The sequence below is a fragment of the Molossus molossus genome, unplaced genomic scaffold, assembly GCF_014108415.1.
Source record: "Molossus molossus isolate mMolMol1 unplaced genomic scaffold, mMolMol1.p scaffold_m16_p_22, whole genome shotgun sequence".
Lineage (NCBI taxonomy): Eukaryota > Metazoa > Chordata > Mammalia > Chiroptera > Molossidae > Molossus > Molossus molossus.
In genome coordinates this window covers 5,501,947-5,520,009 of record NW_023425358.1, presented here as the reverse complement: position 1 = coordinate 5,520,009, position 18,063 = coordinate 5,501,947, and the positions used below count along the sequence as shown (strand labels likewise).

Genomic DNA, 18,063 nt, shown 5'->3' with positions numbered 1-18,063 from the left:
CAGGTTTTCCGCCACGGCCTCAGCACAGGCGCCTGGGTGGGCACTGCCCCTCTCGTAAGATCTGGAAACCATGTGGGGACAGCCTGGGCCTCCCCTGGTGTTGGGACACCTCCCGCTGCCCCCATTACTCTTGTGTCCCGGCCCAGAGACTGACACTCAGGGAAGGACTGGGGATTTCAGAAGGTCAGGTATCACCTCTTCATCTCTTCTCCTGCCCCCCGAACTGTCACAGCCATGGGGCTCTCCTCTCATGGCCTTGCGGCTGACAGTGGGCCATCAATGGGGGTGTAGAGCCATAGACCCCAGGGCCCATTATTCCCTGCCCCTTTGTCCCCAAGCCCCCCCCCCCCCAACAACTCTGTTACTTCTGCTCTATCCCTTAGGTTCCTCCTGCGGAATCAGCTAACCCTACTGCCTGGATGAGCAATAGTTAGTGAAAGGTGTGAAGAGGGGAGCTCAGCCTAAGAAGGCCTGTGAGCTAGAGTGGGCAAAGCGTGCTCCCCCTGCGAGCAAGCAGGTGTGAACGTGGTGAATCGAGGGTCCCTGAATCTCAGCGCCCCAGAAGGTAGCACGCGCACACTGTTCAGAGGCTGTGTTACATAGCTGGGGGCGGGACAGCTGTGTGTCACTGCGATGGCGCCGGAACCCTGCAAAGGCACGAGACAGGGGTCACCCAGAGCTGCAGGCCCCAGGGGGTGTTCTAGAAGTAAGGGGCAGATTCCTTTCTCAGGGTCTCGGGAAGGTGGCAGGGGAGGGATCTGGAACAGAACGCAGCATCACCTCCACCTGGAATGCTCTTCCGCCCACTGTGCCTCCACCAGCTGAGCCCCTGCCTGGCCTGTACGGGCTTGGCAGGCGCGCGCATCCGGGGACTGTCACACTGGGCGGGGCATTCAGGATGCTCAGCCAGAGGCCCTCGCCTGACACCGTCCTCCTTCCTGTCTGCGTTCTCGATGCCCGGCACGTGCATTACCCGAGCACGCAGTACCTGAGACAGCCCTTGAGTGGGAAGGGCAAGTGGGCAGAACCACTATTATTGAGCACGTTTGCTCTTGGCCTGGCATGAAAGAACCTGCCAAGCAGATGGACAAAACATGGTACATGCACACAATGCAACACTGCTCTGCCCGAGAGGGCAATCCTGACGTGCGCAAGGTGGCTGAACAGGGGCTGGGGTGCTCAGTGGAACCAGCCAGTCACCAAAGGACAAATACTGCCTGGTGTCACTTACAGGTGCACCGGAAACGTCACCTCAGAGAGACCAAGTAGAATGGTGGTTGCCTGGAGTGGGGATAGGGGTAGGGGTAGCTGTTGTTTAACAAACACAGTTTCTAATTTGCAAGATGAAAGTACTGGATATGGATGGTTGCACAGCAATACGAATGTGCTTAATACCACTGAACACAAAATGTTTGAGAGGGTACATTTTATGTTGTTTTTTTTTACCACAATAAAAAACAAAACAAAGCAAAACTCATCATCTGGGAATGTGATGAGACCCCTCAACAATGACACACCCCTTAGGGCTGGGACACTGAGCTGGGGACTCAGGAGGCTTTCTGTGCAGTAGGCTGGGGTGGGCGCCTGTGTGTGGTGTCAGAGGGGCTGGTGGGTGCCCCTTCCTGCTGGCTGTTGTTTGGCAGTGTCTCCCCGAGGAAAGAGGAACAGGGCACGCCTAGGAGAGAACCCCCAGAGGTTTCAGACATGCTGCTAGGAGCAAGCACGACGTACCTGGAGGAGTGAGTGTGTGTGTGCGCACAGAGGTGGGCAAACCACTGTGTCTCCCACTCCCGGGGCCTGGGGAGGAGTGGAGCCTGAGACACCTGCTCCCAGAGACAGAGATTTACGGGCCTGAGAAGAAGTTACTATCGACAAGTGACGAATTAGGCGAGTAATACTTGAGCTTAAATTCAGAAACTGATGGAAAGAAAACACACCCAGAGGCTGCACATCAACTTAGGCGGGCTGGCGGCACGGGCCACCTGCGGCCAGGAGCGAGGGTCCTGTGCCTGTGATGGTCACTCCCACTTGAGCGCCGGCCTGGACTTCCCCGTGGAACAGGGGCTGTGTCTCCTGCTCTGTGCCATGTTCACAAAGGGCAGGGAGAGTCAGCAACAGCACGGGGGCAGAGTTGGGGAGCTAACTCTACGCACACATTGCCCCACAAAGGCGGTGTCTCCTAAGAGTCGCTCGTGTGGCCTGCTGGCTAGGGTGGCATGCCTCCATGACCTGCGCCTCCCAGGCACATGGCACCCACACCTCTGGGAGCAGGCACTTACCTCCAAGGGCACCAGGATGCTGGTCATGGGGCAGAGGGGCCAAAGATGGTCCTGAGGACACCCTTGAGAGGACCCCCGATCCAACTAATGGGCACCCAGAGGACTTGAGGCCTGGGCTGGCCAGGAGCCAGGCAGCCTCAGGATCTAAGCCTCAAGACAGCAAGGGCCCCGACAGCCTACTTGCCTGACGACTTCCAGGCTGACCTGCTCCCTGGTCAGAGTTTGTGTGGACATACTACCGCATGCTAGTGAGTCACTGACTTAATTAAGGCTTTGTATGTATGTTTCATACGTTGCCTGTGGCCCGGAGGATTGGCACTTTCTTGGGCCCTGCTGGAGATGGAGAGTGGAGATTGTTTGAGTTAGTTCCCGGGGCCGTTGTCAGAGGAGGAGAGAGAAGGCCTGTTCCAGCCCAGTGCAAGGTGCCCTGTGTCTCAGTGTCAGCCTCTTACCCCGGCCTCAGGGAGGCTGCTTCTCTGCCCTTTGCACCTCTCTGTCCTGCCAAGAGGACAGGCAGGCGGCCTGAGAGAGGGGGGAGCAGGGCGTTGGGAGACTTAGGTCATACTCTAGGACAAGGCACTAAAGTGCTGTGTGACCTGAGACAAGAGTGGAACCTCTCTGAGCACATTTCCTTACCTATAAAAAAAGAAGCGTCACAGAACCCTGATTCTGGGACACACCATGCAGGACAGACGGTCTCCCATGTCCATCCATCAGTTTGTGATTTCTGCCGGCAAATTCTCGCTCCTCGGACCCGTTTCCGCTCCCCTTTCTGCCTTCTAGCAACTGGCCTGTCGGCTCCCTTCTCCCCCTTGCCTCTTGCTCCTGGGGCGTTCTGTGGAGAGCTTACCGAGGTAAAGGTGCCATCTGGGTAGGGAAGTGGTGGTGCTCCTGTTTGGGACGAGGACGCCGAGGCTCTGCATGGTTCTGTCACACAGGGACATGCAGCTATGGCTGACCGGGGGCCGCCAGCTGATCTCCACGTCCTGTCAGGCCAGCGAGGGCCCTTCTCCCTCTCGGCTGCTTCCCTCTGCTGAGCTCAGGGCAGTGGCTTCCTGGCGTCCCTTCCCGCAGGACCAAGGATGGGGTGAGCTCAGGCAGGAGCCCTGTAAGTCCCCACTCCATCCCCCTTCAACAAGATGCTGGTTGTAGCTGGACCTCATTTGTTTCTTTTATTTTGAGTGCACGGGGGCTTGGGAAATGCTTTTTGGTGAATGGTTCCAATGCAACAGGACTGCAGTGGAATCCACTCTAAAGGACACGTTCTTCGTCTCATCTTACGTCCCGGGTGAGGGGTGCAGGGGTTATCATCTGGCCGCATTCCCAACACAGGTGAGGAGCGGAGGAAGCGTCAGGGACGTGAGCGAGATGACATGCTGATTACGGACAGCCCTAGCAGCTGGTATCATGCCTGGCATACAACAGACTGTTCAATGAGTGTTTATTAAGGCAATTGTTAAATAAATGAATAATAAAAATTGCTAAGCAAAGCATTTACTATTTATTGCGTGCTCTGAGTGATGACCATGGTTAAACATAATGACTCATTCCTTCCTCATAAACATCCTGTTATTACCCCATTTTAGAGATGAGAAACAGGAGGCACAGAGAGGTTAAGTAACGTCCCAAGGCCACCCAGTAGTAAGCGGCAGAGCTGGGACTGGAGTCCAGCCAGGTGGGCTCCAGAGTCCGTGCTCTTGCCACTTTGGTAGACAATGGAGAGCTGGGCCGGCTCTTCCAGCAGAGCTGTCTGACGCAGGGGGCGCTGCACCTGTGCCGGCTAAGCTGGTAGACACTGGCCACGTGTGGCTACTGAGCTCGTACAAGGTGGCTGATGGATCGTAGGAGGCAAAGCAGCCCACCCCACGTCTGCTGCTGGGCTCTGTGGGTTTGGAATAATGGTCAAATGAACAGCCCAGAGTCCTGAGACTAAGGAGACTCATACCTCAGAGGCCAGATCGCTCAGCCACCTCATTAAGCAGAAACAAGATGGAGAGAAGTGGCGGAGAGTGGAGAAGAAACGTGCCATCGGGGAGGGTCGGCAGGACCAAGCCCCCAGTCTCAGGTCTGGTCCACTCCTAACACCCGAGGGATGCCTTTTGGTGTCTGCTCTCTCGGCTCCCTCTATCCGTCCAATACCCAACACGGGACCCATAGCCCTGTGGGCGAGGTTTATACCCGACTGCAGTCAACTCTTAGCAATCCAGACTGAGACTCCACGTTTGGGCTGAGCTGGCAAAGCCCTAACCCCTGTCAGGCACTTGGCTGGGAGGCTGCTGGCCCTGCTGTCAGCTGGCGTGTGTGGGGAGCGCAGACTCATTTTAATACAGGCTGAAGCTAAACCTCATTAGAAAGGTAAATTTGCTGTAGCTGCAAAAAAAAAAAAAAAAAAAGGCAAAGAGCAACCCACACAAACCTTCTCAAGCTAAATAGAAACCTCGATTTTGGATTATTTGATGCTTGTGTTCTGGGCACTGCCTGCAACACTGTGGGTGCTCGGTCGGTGTCTGGAGTGAGCGGCATTCTGTGAGCTCTGTCCACCTCGGCACCTCCCAGCATGGACAGTAAGAGGCCATAGGCCTGGACCCCTTGCAAGTTGCATAAAGTTTTTAGACAAGCCCTGTCTAATAAATTGGAATAATTACATTCACCACTAATCAGACATGGAAACGTTGTTGTTGCTATTGTTCAGCAGGGGACACTGGGAATGTCCTTGGGACAGAGGCTCTCCCCAGGTGTGCCTTAAGAAGGCCCGAGTCTGGTGGTGTGCTAAATCAGATGGGGTGGGGGGGAGAGAGTTGGGGGAGCTGAGATGATTCAGATGTGATGGGCTCCAGGGTTGGCTAGGGAATTGCTCCTCAAATTCTAGAGCCATTCAGATCCTGGAGGACTATGGGAGAGGGTATTAAAAAATGCATCGAATTAACATTCATCTAGTACTTTACCTAGAAACAGCCTGGTGAGAGGAGTCCTCAGTGTCCAGGCCTTTAGGAAACCAGGTCTTAGAGGGCTCAGTTTTCACAAAGTCCACTCAGTGGTCCTTGAAGGAGCTGAGGCAGGCAGGCCCTGGCCTGAGGCTCTGCACAGTACTGCTTCCCTGCACCCAAAGCAGGTCCCCCAGGGCTCTTCTGGCCTGGAAGCCTGGGGGATGCATGAGGGTGAGCTTCCTTTTTCCTTCTCTCCAGATGCTCTGTCTCCCCGGAGTCCACACCCTTCCTCACCCCACTGTATCCCAGGACCAGGAAGGGTGGTGGGGCAGGGCCAGGAGCTGGGAGCCCTTAGCAGGGAGGGATGAGCCCGGCGAGAAGGTCTCCCTGCAGACCCCAGATCCCACAGCCTGTCCCCCTTCTGCCTTTCCTCGGCCTCCCTCGGAACTACTCTGGCTTCATCAAAGCCACGGAAAGAGCTTTCTTTAGGAGACTGACTGACTGCTCCACCCAGAGGCCTCCCTGCCGGGTGGATGACTGCTGATATAGGGGATCTTGGGAAGGAGGGTGCTTGGGCTAATTGGAAATGTGCCCTGGGCAAGCCAGACTTCTGCCTTTGGGCCATCCTCCACTGTGTTGCTCCATGAGTGTGTGTCTTTGTCATTTGTCTGTAGTTTCATGCTGGCTTCTCTGCCTTCCTCAGACTCAGTTTGTTCTCTTCCGCAGGCCTGCCTCTCTTCTCCTCCAGCTCTCAGCAGAGGGGAGCTCTGGGGCATCTCTGTGCCAGCTCATCCCTCTTTTCCAGCCAAAATACACCAACATTCTCCCCTATCCCGGAGCCTGGCTCCCGTGAGCTTACCCTTCTGTTTCTCACACTTGCAAAACTCCAACCTGCCTCCTAACACCGTGCTTCGGAAGTAAGCCGACTGGGTCCCTACACCCCTCAAAAGCCACTGTGGGAAAATCCAGCTCTAACTGGAGGCCTGAGGCAGAGACTGGGCCAGCCCCACAGACATCTTTGTCTGCAGCCCCTGGTCTCCGATCCAGGCTGCAGCCTTGTCGCTGGAGCTGTCCCACTTCAGTGGTTTACCTGCATCAGACCAGTCAGTTCATCCAGAAACCTATATGAACATACTCGACCCAGTACATATAAGCTTCCAAAATGTGTGAACACGGAGTGATTCCCAGGCCTCCATGGCTCAGGTGCAGAACGGGGCACAGAGAGCCACTGGGCTCCTGGGCTGAACGGGGCACAATTCCATTCGCCCTAGCGAGGCTTCTTGCCCCCACCGAAGCAGGTGCAGGGAGATGGCACGCAGCTCCAGAACCCTGGGAGTGCTTGGCATGGACGGGGAAGGTGGACAGTCTCTCCGAAGGTCTCCTGGGAAAGGGTCTTTGTTCCATCTTAAGAAATGGGGACTAGTAAGTCCAGTACAGCTAATGGCCACCACTAAGCAGGTTCTGGGAGAAATGTCTCTATCTCTGTGGTGGCAGCAGTAGGGAGACAAGAGGCACAGAAGACAAATCTCAGAAAACCATAGGGCAACAGTCCTGTGAGGCCACAGGCCCCTCAACCCCAGTGACTTAGGAAGCTGTTTGTCTCCCATTTCCACACACACATACAATAACTTCACAGTGCTACATGCACAGGGACATCCCCATCCAATCAATCTTTTCAAACAATGCATGCCACACAACCCAAGCTCAGGGTCCCAACACGTACCCCACCCAGACGAGTACTCATGCAGGTAGAGCTGCCCCACCAGCACGGGGCTAGCATCTGTCAGAAAAGGCCACCTCCAGACTCCTGTGCATTAGAAATGCCCAGAGTCCCTCAGCCCTAGCTCCTGCAAGAATCCATCGAAGAGCGCAAGGCGGAGTCTAGGCCTGGACAGGTGAAGAAGGGGAAGGAGAGGCTAATTAAGACCTTATTTGTGTGTGTGTGTGTGTGTGTGTGTGTGTGTGCGCGCGCGTGGGGGGATGTTCTTGACCTTAGCTGCTTGGTACCAGGCTGCCGTCACCTCCCTTCCCTGGCACTGTTAGATCCTGTGGCTTCCTTCTCCTTGACTGCCTCACCTCTCAGCTTCCTTTCTGGAAGTTGTATGCTTTGACTTTGGAGGAATCAGGACTTCAGGCCTGAGCCCAGTGCAGAAAAATCGGTGGTGAACTTTGTCATGCCTCCCGGCTCCTTGATGTAGTGAAGGTCCCAAGGACCCTTTGCCACCCTTGCCACCTCTAGGTCCCCAGGAGAGCTGCAGAGCTTGGGTCCCCTGAGTTCACTTGCCAGTGTCTGGAGCTTCAGAGCCTTTGTGGATGACTGCAAGGGAGCAGGGGTACGGCAGGGGTGCTGGCCCAGATGAGTCTGGGCCACCAGGAACCACCTGCTGAGGTGGGAAGGGACGGGGAGCTAAGAGCCTGGACCAGTTTGTTGGAATCTCCTGAGAACCACCTCTTCCCTTGATCGGGGCGGAGGAGGGCAGGCATCACCCAGGTTTTGGTTGGAAGCTCCTGGGCGGCAGGCAGCGGCTCCCAGCCCCGGCCTTTCCAGCCCCCTTCCAGCTGTCCCCGCTGCGCGCACAACCACACACACACACACACACACACACACACACACACACGCACGCGCGCGCGCACCCGCGAGGACATGGCGTGGGTACTGATCGGGACGCATAAAGGGGCTCTGTGCGCTGCGACGGCGCCCGCGGGGCCCGCGGGGGTCACTGACCTGAGGCGGCGAGTCCGGATTGTCCCCGGCGCGGTTCATTCCGGGCGGCGGCCCCTAAACCCCGGCCCCGGAGCCCCCAGGCTGCTGCTCTGGGCCGCGCGCGCCTCCCTCCCCTGGGGATCCTGCGCTGCGGGCCCCCGAGGGCCACTTCATAGCCGCGGGTCCGAGCGCCCCCGCCGCCCGGCCCGAGCCCGCCGCCGGCCCCGCTCCTCCTCGGCTCAGCGAGGCGGCGCACGGAGCCTGGGAGCGCGCGGGAGGCGCGGGCAGGGACCGCGGGGGGCGGGGGCCGGGAGGGGAGGAGCGGGGAGGGGGCGCAGGGAGCCGGGAAGCGCGGCCGGAGCCCAGCCGACCGGGCCGGCTCCGAGTCCCCTCCGCGGCGGCGGCTGCGCCGGTGAGGTCGCGGCTCTGACAGCGCCTCCTGCCCCGCCCCCACCCCCACTCCCCGCCCCCGAGCGAGCGCGAGCTGCCGGCGGGACCCGCTGCTAATGGTCGGTACCAACCTCGCCAGCTAGGGCGGGGGCGCGAGGAGGGAGGCTCGCGAGGACCCTCCCCCCGGGATTGGTATCACCTCCCCTCCTACCCCCCAACACCCTTCCCAGCGGAGGCGGCTCCAGCTTCAAGCACGGAAGCAGGGGCTGCGGGAGGGGGCCGAACGCCGCCCGGGCCTCGGCTCTCTAGAGTTAAAGCTCGCCGGCCCGCTGCCTGCACCCCCACCCCACCCCGCCTCCATCCTGGCTGTTCCTGGCGCCCAGCTTGGCAGCCTTTTTCAAAGGGTGATTGTTTCCGGGCTGGGTAGTTGGGGGGGCGGTTCTCTGGGACCGAGAAGCAGAGATGAGGAGCGGGAGGGTGCGACTCCCTCCTAGGTTTCAGGCACCCCGTAGTGAGAGGCGGCTGGTGGGGGCTCGGATGGTACCTGCTGGAATGCGGGGGTACCTGTATGGGGTGGAGATGGGGGTCCACAGCGCCGGCCTGTATGCCAGCCCCACCTGTAGGCACGGCCCCCTTGCCAAAGGCATGTCAGCCTGCTGAGTGCTAGCCTCAGCCCACTCCCACAGTGCCCTGGACATTCCAGAGAGAAGGCAGGGAGGTGGAGAGGAAGCTGGAAGTGGACAATGGAGGAACAGAGATGGAGCAAAAGGGTCCCCCAGGCTATCCAGGAATTTCTCAAGGCGTCTTGGGCAAAGAATTCCATGCATGTCTCCTGCCTGTATGTGTTGGGTGTGACTAGTAAGTCTGTGTGTATGCACATGTGTGTGCATGTATGTATGTATGGGGTGCAGATGTAGCTGTAGCATGTACCCATTTCTGAAGATATTTCCAAATGCTCTTCTTTAAAGTGCCAGAGACGTAGAAGCTAGCCTCATATATATTTTGAGGGTTTGCACACCCTTGCTGTTCCTCCTCCTGGACATCTGTAGTCAGGGACATCCTGTGTCCTCTTTACAGCCACAGAGAAGGCCAGTTCCTGTAGCTGGGGTTCTGGCCCCAGCTGGCCTGGGGATGTGCTTTTCAGTAGCTGAAACTATTGCACAAGGTCTGAGGCTTCCTTCCCTGACACGGTGACCAACTCTAGACCCACTGTCAGGCATTGCTGAATCGAAGTTGTAGCACCAGGCAACGTGTTTCTATGCTGAGAATCACAGGACCCCTTCCCTATCATCCTCTCTGCCCTGGTTAGTACCAAGCCAATCCCTGCTATTTCCAGTGCAAAGCTAAGTGTGTGTGGTGGGTGAAGGATGGGGTAGGGGTAGGACAGTGGCTTTAGAACCAGCCATTTTGGTAAGGACCTTGAGGTAAGGAAGGAGTCCCACTATCCACACCATCCCACAGACATTTGACAATGTAATTAATAATTACTGCCTCTCTGGACAGCTGTCCTTCCCTCTCACTCCCTCTTCTGGTTCCTGTGTTTAATAGCCCTCGTTGCCAGTAAGGAAGTTCTTCCAAATCTGACCAGAGTGCCTCCTGCTAAGGTGCAGGACCATTTCCTCATTCCCTTAATGAAGCATGAATTATATAGCAAGTCCTAGTCTGCTTTTTTTCTTCCCCTACTGGAATAAATCTTGTTCCTTTAGACTCTGCTAAGAGAACCTGTCCTGAGATCATGTTTTCCTTGACTCCAAAGTCTACTTACCGCAAGGACTCCATACCAACTTGGGGGAGTGGGAAAGGTAGGGAGCACAGAGGAAGGACTTGGCCATCAGCTTCCATGGAGCACAAACTGCCTCTGTCTAGCTGCATCCAATCCTAGTCAAAAATCACCAAATGGTAGGGCAGAAATGACCTTGAACAGTTTCTAGCTGCACCTTAAAAGACTTTCTCATTTCACAAACAAGGAAACCATGACCCAGAGAGGGACCATCAGCAGTGTGTGGGGTACAACGCGTGTACGAGTATGAGGGGATCACAGCCATTTCTCTGTCATTGCCCCAGGACAGGGCACAGCCCTAGGCGGTAAGCTCAGGGAGGAAGACAATGAGGAGGCCTGGAGTCCGGGTGAATTCTGAAGGTGCTGCTTCTTCAGAACTCACGGCCATTCTCTTCAGTAGCAGTGAAATCAAGGGTCGGACCAACCGGCCTAGTCCTGTTTGGTCCTGACAGGCTGTGGCCAGTTGGACACTCTCTGCAGGTGTTCTTGGGTGCTCTCCCCTTAGCCAATGGGAGGCTGACCAGTGGAAGAGGAAGGTGACAAGTTTTGCCCTTACCATTCTTATAAGAACAATAGTGATAATAAAACCCCTCTCTAGGGATCTGGCTTCCAATTTAGCCCCATACTCTGTTTACAAAAATTGTTAATTTTTAGAGCCAACTTAAAACAATAATGTGGGATTAAAATTAGCATGACAGGGCTCAGGGAAGAGACAACAGCCTGCCGTTGGTTTTAGGGGGAAGTTTTGGCAACACCCCAAGTACGTGAACGCACACACAAATACACAAACAACTGTGTAGTCACAAAACATACACCAGAGGCAGGCACACATGTAGCACACAGCTGTACCCCCTCTGCCTTGCATGCACATATGCATATGTGTACCTGCACCCACGTGCATACATACAGAGACATGTGCACACACACCGGTCCCCACAAGAGGGTGGGCCACACTGCTGCCTTCCTACTCCTTGTCTTTGTCTTCCTGTTGGCTCTGCAGGTCTGTGGAAATCCTTCCACATTCTGGATTTAGTGCATCCCAAGGCTTAGCCTCTGCTCCAAACATCTGGAATAGCCCTGGGTTTCCCTGAATGACCGACCTTCCCCTCTTCTCTCTCCCCCTGTCAGAATTCAGCACCTCTTAGAGGCCCCCAAAGCTTAGCACCAAAATGTTTAGTATGCAAAGAATACTGTCCTCTGGGACAAGCCGTTATGTGTTTATTGTGTAGTTAAGCAGGACAGGAGCCCTGCCCCCACTCTGGTCCTGGACCAGCTCTTACAATCTGATTCCCAGAAGGGTCCCATAAAACAAACCTCTGCAATGCAAAACCCACAAAACATCTGGGAAGGTCTGTAGATTGTTTTTTTTTTTTCCAAATCACCTGTGCCCTAATGTAATATGAATAATGATTAGTTTACTCTTATCAGTTAATTGTTCCCCTGTGGGTTCCCTCTGCCTCTGCCTCTCTTCAGCAGGAATTTTGGTCTGCTTCTGATTTGTAATGACGCTTCCTTCCCTGACCAACCCTTACTGCTCAGCACCACCCTAGAGAGGTGGCCTGAACACAGCTGAGCTGCTCCCTGTCTGGGATCAGTGTCTGTTGGAACTAATCGTTGGGGCCTGCATTTCTAGGGAGCCACCCCCCCGAATGCACAGCAGTGCTTTTGCTGATGTGAGTGTGAAGGTCCAAGGAGACCCCTCCCCACAAGGAGCATGTGGTGGGAGTGAGGAAGTAGGGCAGGCAGGGCGCATTCCCCAGGACCCAGTTTTGCACTGTCTGGAGGCAGGCAGGACATTCTGCCACTTGGCTCTCACTGGATGTGTGTGTGTGCTGTCTGGGGTGGTTGAGCTCATGGTCCTTTCATTAGGAGATCGCTGGCCAGAGCTTTTGATCTCAAACCTTCTTGTTTCTCCAAAACAAATTGGAAATGATCTTTTGGTTACCAGGATCCTCAGCTCCCCTCTGTCTCCCTTTGTCCCTCTTCAGCAGGGCCAGGATTCTTCCTGAGCTGCAGCAAGAAGGCTGACCCTGTGCCTCTCAATCTCTGCAGCCACTTGAAGGGCTCAGCTGCATTGTTTTACACCCTGCCAGTGATATAATTTTTGGTTTGCTTTGTTTCCTTGTGGCTGAGATAAGCATGAGAGGCGATGGGAGCAGAGCCTTGACTTGGGAGTATCTCTCTGAGGCAAGCGAGGGGCTGTTCTCTGCCCTCTTGGGGAAGGAAAAACAACCAGGTTGTTCCTTGATCTCCCCAGCTACTCCCTAACTACTCCCCAGAGCCTATTCCCCCAAGTCCCTCCAGAGCCCCTTACAACCTGGGCCTGGGCCAGTCTCAGAGCACACCCCGGGGCTCCCTCGGTTCCTTCTAGACTCTGCTCTCCCTGTTGCCCTCTTCCTCTAGCCTTTCCTGATTCCCAGGCACCTCAGGAAATGCATCGCTCCTCTTTCAGCCCCATCACATTTGCTCTGGATTTCTCTGCAGGCTAATATTCATGCCTGCAAGTTTGGTCAGCAATATCATATGCTTGCTAGCAGCCCCAGCTATGTGAGCTCCTGTTACATGTCAGGCACTGTGCTGGGCACCAGAGACAGAGCAGTAGTAATAGTAATAAAGCATATAGCAGTCAATAACAGCAGTTCGAAAAGTTAACTTTGACTAGGCCCTTCATATTCTAAGTCTTCATATGCCTCACAATAAGGTATTCTCTGTCAGGGACCACTTATGGTAAGGTTCCCTTTTATAGGTCGGAATCTGGAGCATAGATTTAGGTAATTTAATCAAGGTCATATGTTTAGTAAGTGACAAACAGTCTAGTTCCAGGACCCACGCTGCTCATGAGTATACCTCAGGAGCTGACATACTAGTGAGTGTAACACGCAAGAAAACAAACAGCATCAACACAGCTGTGGAATGAGATATAGGAGGAAATCAACAGGGTGAAGAGCTAGGAGAATCCTAGGATGGGCTCGTTGCGGGGAGGGGAGGGGGGGTAGGAAAAGCCTCTGTCGAGAGGTCACAGTTGAGCTGCGACCTGCCCGATGAGAAGGGCCAGCTGCATGCAGAGCTGGTGAACAGGGGCCCAGCTAAGGGAACAGCAATAGACAAAGCAGCAAAAGGTTCGGTGTGTTGGAGAAACAAAAACAAGGCAAGTGAAGCTGGAGTATGGAAAGCGAGGACAGAGTGGGGTGAAGTGAGAGGAACATTCTCTCTGAGTTTGAGGATCTGTGTACACGACTGACCTCTTGCAATGGTGCCTCCTACAGAGAAGCTGTTCAATAAATATGATGGATGTAGTTACTTAATTTCTTGCCCAGACTCCCCTCCACAGCCAGGGTGCTGGGCATGCATCTTAGACCTTTGGGTGTTAGCAGACCTTCTGCAGAAGTTACTTCCCCCCCTGAGCCCCTCTCTCTATTTCTTTTGGGGATTTGGAAGACATAAAGAATAAGCTAGGAATCTTCCCTAAATGGTGCTTTGATTTCATTCATTCATCCATTCCACCCAATTTCTGAGAGCCTATTCTGTGCCAGGAGCTCTGCTAGGTGAGGAAATAGAGAAATGAAAGATTGGGCTCCTGTGTGCAGTCCTGCAATCCTCTCAAGCTTGAGGTTTCTGTGTTTACATTTTGCCATCTGCTTTTCCCCATGTGCCCTACTGGATTCTTCTGAAGGAAAGAAGAGGTGGGCAGAGAGGTGGGTGGTCTGTGGGGAGACAAAGGCCTGGGCAAGGGCTGCTGCAGATGGCAAAGACCAGGACAGGAGGAGGAGAAGCAGTGGAAAGTGGCCTCCAAATGCTCTTTGTCGTCACCCAAGATGCTGTGTGTAATGACATTTTTGCGTGGGAGAGGAAGAAGAGGAGCCTTTAGCAGTTGCAACTAAACTTCAGGCTTAGAGTAGGCACATTATAAAAGAACAGTGTTGTGTGAAAAGGTTTGAGAAATCTCTTTTTTGTGCTCAGTGTATCAGAAACAGATCTCTCTTCTTCCTCTGAAGATTTCTCAGGCCTATGACTTCCTTCCTTCCTTCCTTCCTTCCTTCCTTCCTTCCTTCCTTCCTTCCTTCCTTCCTTTCTCTCTCTCTCTCTCTCTCTCTCTCTCTCTCTCTCTCTCTCTCTCTCTCTCTCTCTCCAGGTTGGTGAGGGAGGTGCTCAGAGTTAGTGGGCCTGATTGTCTGCATGTGGCCTGATCAATGTGTTCTGGCGGAATGGAAAAGGGAAAACTCATCCCGTACTCTCCCCAAGAGCCCCGTGGATCATGGGAAGCTGAAGGGGCTAAGATACATTTCCCTGCTGGCCTTATGAAATCAGCAAGAGTCTGCCAGGATTTTTGGGAAGCAAAAAAAAAAAGGAGGTATGGACAAGGTGTTAAGTGTTGAGGACCAAGCTTCTCCCTGGACTCTGACAAGGCCACTTGAAAGCCTGGACATTGCTGAGCAGCAGACCCTCTGGTGAGAACCCAAAGATGGCATCCTGAGCTCTTGCCCAGATAACTAACCCCCAGGTTGACCAGGTTGCCATGCCCTAGAGACGGCTGCACTCAGGCCTGAAACTGGGAAAACTGCATTTTATCTGATGGCTACTTTTCCTGGCTGCATGCATCCAGGGTCTCAGTGGGGGAGCTCCAATTTGTCCTCCCATAGCCTAGCGACAGATAAAGGGTCTAAGGAGTTAGAGAGACCTCTAATAGTATTAAAGTTTTCATTCTTCAGTTCTGTTTTCTGCAAATGGATGATAATTTGGGGCTTTCTGGTCTTTCATCCCTCATTTATTGAGGCAAACACCCTAAATCCTCAATAACCTAGGTTTTACAGCTTCTTATATACGTATCTATGTTTCAGCACCGAGGCCAGCGCCACTCATGGGCAGCATATGTTCTCTCATCTGGACGTGAGCAATAGCAGAATGCTGGAAGCCCAGCTTAGGCTTGGCAGGAGGGCACACTATTGTGGAAGCCAGGCTGATGTCCACATAGAGCCCCTTTCCAGGCCCGTAGCTCTGTGTCTTTGAAAAAGACAGGATCTTCTTAAAAGTGACAGCTAGAATAAGCATACAAATAGAATCAGATATTCAGAAGATTGAAGAAGGTTAATAGGGCTCATGTTTAAAATGAGGGGATTCAGCTAGGTCAGAGATGGCAAAACAATTTTATTTTGCATGCCAATTTCAGTAAATTGGTTTAGGATGTGTAAAGTGTTCTGAAGCCATATCTGTGGTGAGGAGGACAGAGTGCCATGACCCATTAGTGATGTTTGCCTTGAGTGGGTGGTAGTCTAGTGATGGCCACTTCTGTTAACTAGGTGATATCTAAAATCCTTTTAACTTCTAGGATTTTATGCCTTTAAAAATTAGTGGTTTTATGCATTCTCTTCTTTCAGTTCTTTATTTTTTTAAATATAAATTTATTTGTTTACTCATTCATCTGACATTTATTGAGTGCCTGCTAGGTGCTTGTTTCTGGGAAGTTCATTCTACTTAGCCTAGCCTCAATGAGCTTACAGTCTAATAAGGATGAGGAACAACTGAAGAGATACAATATAGTGGGATAAAGATAGTGTTCTGTGGAATTGATGACATGTTCTTGGTGTGGTGAAGGTATGATGAAGTCTTGGCACAATGGATCACCCAAATCAAATCACAATGCTCCCTGCACATTAATGGTATTAGAAGAACTTGAAAGTGTGTTTACCACGACTTAGCTCTGAAGCCTAAAAGAGAAGTCTCAAAATCTGGGTCATCAATTTGCTGGTAAATCCACTTTGTAAGTGACATTTGCCTATTGATGTAGCTAGGGCAATCACAAAGCCCTCTGCTAGGCCTGCTCTGGCCGTGGCCACACACAGACCATCTGGTGGAACTCCACAGCTGCTACATAGGAAGGCCCAACATATCCTCAGTTTGAAACTATGTTTATAGCACCTATAATTTTCTTTGAAGGGTTATACTAAAATGTCCACATTTTAGATTAAGGATTAAGGGAAGGATGGGAGCATCTTGGCATTGAAAGGACCTGGGAGGACCACCAGAGTTGCTAAGAGAGGCCATCTCTAATGATCTTTCTTCTTGTTCTCTGGCAAATCACTGTCATCTTTGTGAATCTCACATTTGTTTGTGATAAACCAAAGTTAAGGAACCATAAGCGATGGGAAAGTGGACATTTTAGCTTTACAGCTGTGCCCACTGAAGCCCACGAAGGAACAAAAGCTGTGCAGGCCACAGGGTGTGGCCACCAGCCTTTCTGCAAACTCTCACCCTCAGCAGGCCTGGAGAACCAGAACATTACAGGGTCAGGGACCTCCTGAGGCCGATGGCTGAAATTCTATTCATTTATCCCAGTGGTAAACAGTGAATCTCACTGCCTCTCTTGAAGATCCCACAATTAAACAGGCAGAGAAATGTATTTCATAAAATATGTATAATCCTCCGTACCAAAGCACTTTAATCTCTCTTAGCTCATAGCCAACATAAGCAATGAGAGAAACAATCTTTCACTGCACATTAAAATCAGGCACTAGCCAGCAGTGTCTTCTGTGGTGAAGGACTGTCATCATCATTGTCCTCATCGTCATCACATCATCATCATTGCATCATCATCATCATCATGCATCATCATCACATCATCATCACCATCATCACATCATCATCATCATGTCATCATCATCATTGCATCATCATCACATCATCATCACCATCATCACATCACCATCAACATGTATCATCATCATCATCACATCATCATCACCATCATCACATCATCATGTCATCATCATCATCACATCATCACCACCACCATCTCTATTATTCTTTTGGTCACACGAGTTCCATGGGAGTTCAGACTGTCTTCTTCATTAAATCAGCTCTTTCACTTAGCACAGTGTTTGGTACATGCTAGAAGCCTAACAAATATTAGATGTTATAAACGTTTATTAAAATAAATGTGTGAATGAATGGATGGGATTTTACATAAATTATGTTCTGAAATATAACACCAGAAGCTGAGTGGGGTAGGTTTCATTACCCTCTAATTATATATAAGAAAAGCGAGGCACAGATGGGTGCCTTGTCTCCACCTGGCCCTGTCTTGTGGGGCTCAATCCTTTCAGACCTCATAGAAGTGATTGCCTTGCTCTTGTTAGATTTTCTTCCTTGGGCAGAAACTGATCACTAACCTCCCTGCTTCGCCTCCCTTTTGGCCCTGGCTGGTGCCTTTGCTCGGGGATAACTACAGCTCTTAACCCATTTTGCTCCTCTGTTCTATCAGACTCACCTCGCTCCCATGGATAATGGCTCCCTGTCAGCATGAGAGCCCGAGGAGCAACTTCTCCATTATTGGATGGAGCTGGCATGCAAGAACAATTGAACTAAATTGATTGTATTTTCCAAATCATCACCCAACTTCTAATTCTATCTGTGAGATGGACTAATTTGATCCAGAATTAGCTTCTAAATTGAGAATCCAAGCCCTTGACCAGGAAGAGAGAAAGAATATTCGTGTAGTCCAGGAAAGGAGGAGGCTTGTAGACTTGCAACAGACTAAGTGGCTCCCCCAGGACAGTTTCTAGGGGAGGAGGGGAGGTTTGTTCAGGGTGAGCCCCTGTCACTTTCCTCTGCCCACCCATGTGCCCTCCCCCCACCACATCTGCACTTGGTAATGGTATCTCAACACCTGCTGAGTAGAGTAGTGGGCGTGCATTATGTCTCCACTGGCTGCTCTGCATAGAACTAAGGCAACAGACCGAGGTAGGACTTAATAACCTTATACCTCAGAGTTAGAAGGAACCAGAGGTCATCCATCCAACTACAGGCACACCCAGGAAGGTACCCATCTTCTTTCTGTTTTAACACAATGCCCTTTGCTTTTTAAACATTTTATTCCGTCTCTACTTTGTTCCCTAAATTAGAAAGTTTCTTCCATTGAAAATGAAACCGCTCCCCTTTCACTCTTTGGGATGTGTTCTCTCAAACTTTGAGTAGAGCCTCTCACAC

The 18,063-nt window shown here is 52.4% G+C and overlaps 1 protein-coding gene across 1 annotated transcript in view; it reads right to left on the bottom strand.

Moving 5' to 3' along the window:
- The window catches only part of B3GAT1 (beta-1,3-glucuronyltransferase 1), a 35,070-nt gene extending 27,047 nt beyond the window's left edge, over positions 1-8,023 (bottom strand). The window contains exon 1 of the mRNA XM_036276677.1: positions 7,932-8,023. The gene's annotated coding sequence lies outside the window, so the exon portion shown is untranslated. The remainder of the gene's footprint in view (positions 1-7,931) is intronic.
- Between the last annotated feature and the right edge of the window lie 10,040 nt (positions 8,024-18,063).